Genomic DNA, 4,870 nt, shown 5'->3' with positions numbered 1-4,870 from the left:
AACCCCCCTGCTCTCGGGGGAGAGAAACAGCCCATTTTCCCCCCCCGCCGCCCCCCGCCTGCCCCATAGCTACTTGTCGCCCAGTCTCTAACTCTGTCTGGCAGCGGGAAACTTCTACCTCACTTTGTCTCTTGCACCAAAGATACCAAAGATTTTTGCAAGGCGTCTCCGTGTGCGTGTGCGTGTCCGTGGATGTGCCTCCCTAGATATCGATCTCTATTTTTTGCATGGCTTGTATCTCTTTCTCTCTCTGTCTCTTAAGTGCTGCATCCTGTGGAGCTCCCGGGGGGCAGGGGATGGGGCCGCGGCCTCCTCCCTGCGCCTGCTGGAATAGTGAAGTGACCTAAATGCGTCTCCTGTACTCCCTGAGACAAGGATTCGGTGACCTTCCCCGCCTCTCCCATCCCACCCCAGCCCTGTGATGTGTCTGCCCAGAATATAATGCACTTTAGTGGAAGGAGCCACTGGCCGAGAGACTGGGGTCCCAGCATGGCGGGGACAAAGCAGAGGCCACGTGATGGTTAAGTGCCGTTCTGCTCCAGAGAGCAGCTCTCTTCGAGAGCTACTCTGGCAGGGCTTGCTCTGTGTCTCTTGCCTCCACCCCTCGGCAGCTCCATTTATGAGGCTGTTTTGCAACCCCCCCCCCCCCCCCAAAAAAAAAAAAAAAAAAGAAAAAGAAAAAAAGAGCTGTTCGCTCCGTGCTTTTATTTTCTGCTGGTTTCTTCCTTCCCTGGAGCTGCGGAAGGAAGGGGTGCTGCTTTTCCTGGCTGCCAGCTGCAACCTCAGCCTGAGGGCCAAGCCCAGGGGTTTGAAGGGGCGTGGGGGGAGATAATCCTTCCTCAGTTGCACCCTCATCAGGTCCAGGAGGTTTGATGGGTGGTGCTGGACTCTGCTGGGGTGCCCAGTGCCCAGGTGCAAGAAGAAGGGAGGGCTGGGGTCTGTCCATCTGCTCTCTGCAGTCTCCCTGCCAGATACTGTCCCCAGGGCTGCCAGCATGGCCCTCCGTGCCCCCATCTGCCCAGCCCTGTGCCTGGGGCCGAGGGAGATACCCCACCCTCTGCCGTCTGCCCTCTCCACCCTGCCTGGGGAGGATGCTGACTGCAGGGAAGGGGCTGGATGCCCCTTTCATTGGCACAGGGGAGGCCTCCCTTCTCCCCATGGGGACCTGGGGGTGAGAAGGGAGCTGGTGTGGGGTGGAGCAGGGGCCGGAGGGCACAGGGCTGGGGTGTCCTCTGCTCCCTGGACCCCTGAGGCAGCGATGGCTGTTGTGTGCCGTGGGCTGGAGGGTCTCCAGTGCTTCATGGCACCATCTCTGGCTTTCCAGGCACACCCCCAGCTGCTTTCTCCTCCTGCTCCCTGCAAGCCCCTGGCACTGTTCCTCACCTCTGGACGGCGCGGTGCCCCCAGCCACCCATAGGCCCCATCCCCAGGGAGAAACACAAGCAAAATCATTCAGGATCCTTTCCCCCACCTCTCTGTAGCTCCCGATCTGGAAAAAACCTGGTCCCCCCAGCCCAACCCGGCACTCTGAGACCCTGTTTGACAGGCAGTACATTATTCCCGCTTCACTTGAATGTTCCTCCTTTGTTTGGTGACTGTGCTACCCCCGCCCCAGCCCCCCAACCAAAGTCTCTTGGCCTGTAAAAGCATTGGAAAGACGTGTCCATTTTATACCAAAGGTTTTTCTCTGATACCTCATGCTGTCCCTGGTCGTGGTGATGTTACACACAAAGTAAATGTCCTTTATTGACATAAACCTCCTGGCTCTGTGGGTTCATTTCCACGAGGAGGGAGGGAGGTGGGACCCTGTGGGCAATGGGGCCCGGCTGGATGCCGAGAGCAGCAGGAACCAGCTGTACGCGGAGCTGGGATCCCCCGGCTGGGATTTTGAACTGAAATCATCCTGCTCCATGTACAGCCCCTGGCGTGGAGGCAGTGTCAAGTGCCCTGTAGCAGCCTGGCTGGTTCTGGAATGGGTTTAGAGCAGCTTTAGGCCAACAGCACTTCACACCAAGGGTCTGTACTGGTTTGACTGGGCAAGAGCTGCCTTCCTCCAGGTGGAAAAAATCAGATGCTACCAAAGGCAGGTGAGGGGGCAAAATGAAGTCAGCATGGGGGAGATGATGCCTGGAGAGTGGCGTGAGGGCCTGGGAGCATGAGTGAGTCTGTTATGCTCCCATGACATGATCTCTGGGTGAAGCCGCAGACTCCGGGTGCTGATCATTCATGTTGAGCTAGACGAAGCGAAGCATTGGATCCCCCAGCTCTGCTCTGCTCTCTGCACCGTGCTGCAAGACTGCAGCTGCTGCTGGGTGGGGCGAAACAGCCGGGTCAGAGAGGGAAAATTGAGGGTGTATATATGTGTGCATGTGTATAATATTTTCCCCCTCATAATCCAAAAGGAGGACAGTTGTTTAGCCAGCTCTGTGGCTTGCTGCATGGGGCAACAACGGGCATTTCTTTTGTTTCCCCCAACTCTTGTCCAGATTGAAATGGGTCATTGGGAAATGCAGATGAGCTTCTCATTAGGAAGCTAGGAAGGGAAGCAGCCCACCCACGCCAGGCTCCTGCCCTGAGCAGAAATGCCAGCAGGAAGCAATACCAGCCAGACTCTAGGATCTCCTTGAAGGAAGGGTCACACCGCCAGCTGCAGGGCTTTCCCTTCTCTGGGATTTGAACCTGGGGCTTGGCTGTGTCCCTTGGAGGTTCAGAAGCCAAGACCCCATGCACAGAGGTGGGGGAGGCTCCTAATGCCTGAGTTCAGTAGCTGAGGCCCATGGGTCTGTAGCGGTGAGATTTTTGTATCTACATGGTGGTGATCGAGTGACTTGGAGGCCTCCAATGAGGTAAAAGCCATCCCAAAATGCCCAAGGGGGGTGGGGCTGTGTGGTTGGGCACATTAGGGTAGTGCCCTGAAACAAGATGCCAGGTTTCCTTCTGGGCCCTGGGTGATGCCAGCTCTAGTGATTTAAGCCCAGGCCCTACATTGGGCTTCCTGGTGTCCTGCAGCGGTGAGTTCCACTGAGCGCCTCAGCAGTAGGTAAGTGTTTGCTGGTGGGGGGGGAAGGACAGGGTCTTGGGGCATCTGTCATCACCCGAGGGCAGCCGCACTTTTCCAAGGGTCTGTGGTTGCTCACAAGACCTCCGGAGAGGTCAGCAGTAGGTTGAGGCCAATGCAAGGATGAAGCCGGTGAAGGTAAGGGTACGGAAAGGGGCCAGTTCTCCCAGCCCCCACACACTGTGTCTCACCACATGGCTCTGCTCACACCTTTGCACCCATGTGAGCGTGGCACCAGCTCCATGGGTCCCTCCACCACTGTCACCATCTTACAGGTGACTTCACATCCAGCCCTGGGAGCTTTGCCACTGCTGCCAGGCTGGTGGGAGCCAGGGTTTAAAGGTCATGGCAAAACTGTGTGGGGGGCTTCTGTTTGCATGAGTCTCCTGTAGGGGAGGGGAAAGCCTGGCCAGGGGCACGTGTGTACTGGGGCACAACTCCTCGTGTCCACAGGATCCCCATGCAAGGAACCCCCTTCTAGTGAAGAGCTCATGGAACGTATGCCAATGCCGCCATCTAGTGCCACGGCACGTCACGTTAAACCAGGAGACCGTCAGGCTGCAGTCAAGTGGAAGGCAGGATAGATTTGCACTTTATAGACTAACCAAAGCAGCTATAAATAAACACATACACACACATATGTGTATACGTATAAATACATACGTGTGTGTGTGTGTATACACACACACACACACATATACATACATACATATATATGATCTCTGGTTGGACTAAATAATCTGTTGAGGTCTCTTCCAGCCTTACTTCTCTATGATGATTTTGATGATGATGATGGTGTGTGTGTACATGTGTGGGTATGCATATACGTATATGTGCGTATATATATCTTTGTCTATACATGTGTGTGTGTGTATATGTGTGTGTATGCATATATATACACGTGTATTTATGTGAGTATGTGTATGCATATATGCGTGTATGTACGCGTGTGTGTGTGTACAATATACAGCACGACTTTTGTGAGCAGAAGCTCAGTTTCGTGGGATGCTATCTTTGAAAGGACGATTCTGCCCTGAGCAGGGGTTGGACTAGATGATCTCCTGAAGTCCTTTTCAGCCCAACTTTCCCACAAGATGCAAATGCAGAGCGTGAGAAGAGAGAAATGAGAATACAAAACACAACGGGGGCGGGAGGAAGAGAAAAGCTGAAAAAGCAGCAAGCCCCTTGGAACGAAAGAGCCCCCAGTTAACCCAGGAAATGGGATGAGGATCCACAGTCCCTGTCCAGACTGCGCTCAGCCCAGGCCAGTTCTTGTCCCCCAATTTTCGGTTCAAAGTGGGCTTCTAATGGGGCAGCCAGGTCTTGTGGAGACTCCGAGGCACGTCCCCCAGTTGGGAGCTCCAGCAGGCAGCGGAGAGGCCGAGTGACCCGGGGCAGATCCACCAGGCTCCAAAGAAGCGCCGATGTTCAAGCTACGCCTTCCTAGGGGGGGATCCATCCTGGCAGAGCTGTCCTGGGGGAGCTGCCATGGCGTCAGGTGCTGCACGAATGCAGCAAACAGGGCCGGCCCTCCCTCCGGGAGCTTCCCGGGGGACGAAGCCTGGCCTTAGCTGGGCCTGGGAGCAGGGGCCTGGGGGCGGCCAGGACCCCTGGGGGACATGCGCCCACGCCAGCTGCTCTCCAGACAGCATGTAGCCTGGGCCAGCCATGCCCCCGCTCCTAGAGCAGGACAGGGGCCGAGACCCCCAGGGCAGGGCAGGGCAGGGCAGGGCAGCTCTGCCTCTGCCTCTGCCTCTGCCTCTGCCTCTGCGCACGCCTATGGACCCTGGCATGCCCCCTCCACCCGAACGG

Source organism: Alligator sinensis, unplaced genomic scaffold, assembly GCF_000455745.1.
Source record: "Alligator sinensis unplaced genomic scaffold, ASM45574v1 scaffold838_1, whole genome shotgun sequence".
Lineage (NCBI taxonomy): Eukaryota > Metazoa > Chordata > Crocodylia > Alligatoridae > Alligator > Alligator sinensis.
Note: the sequence above shows the minus strand (reverse complement) of the source record.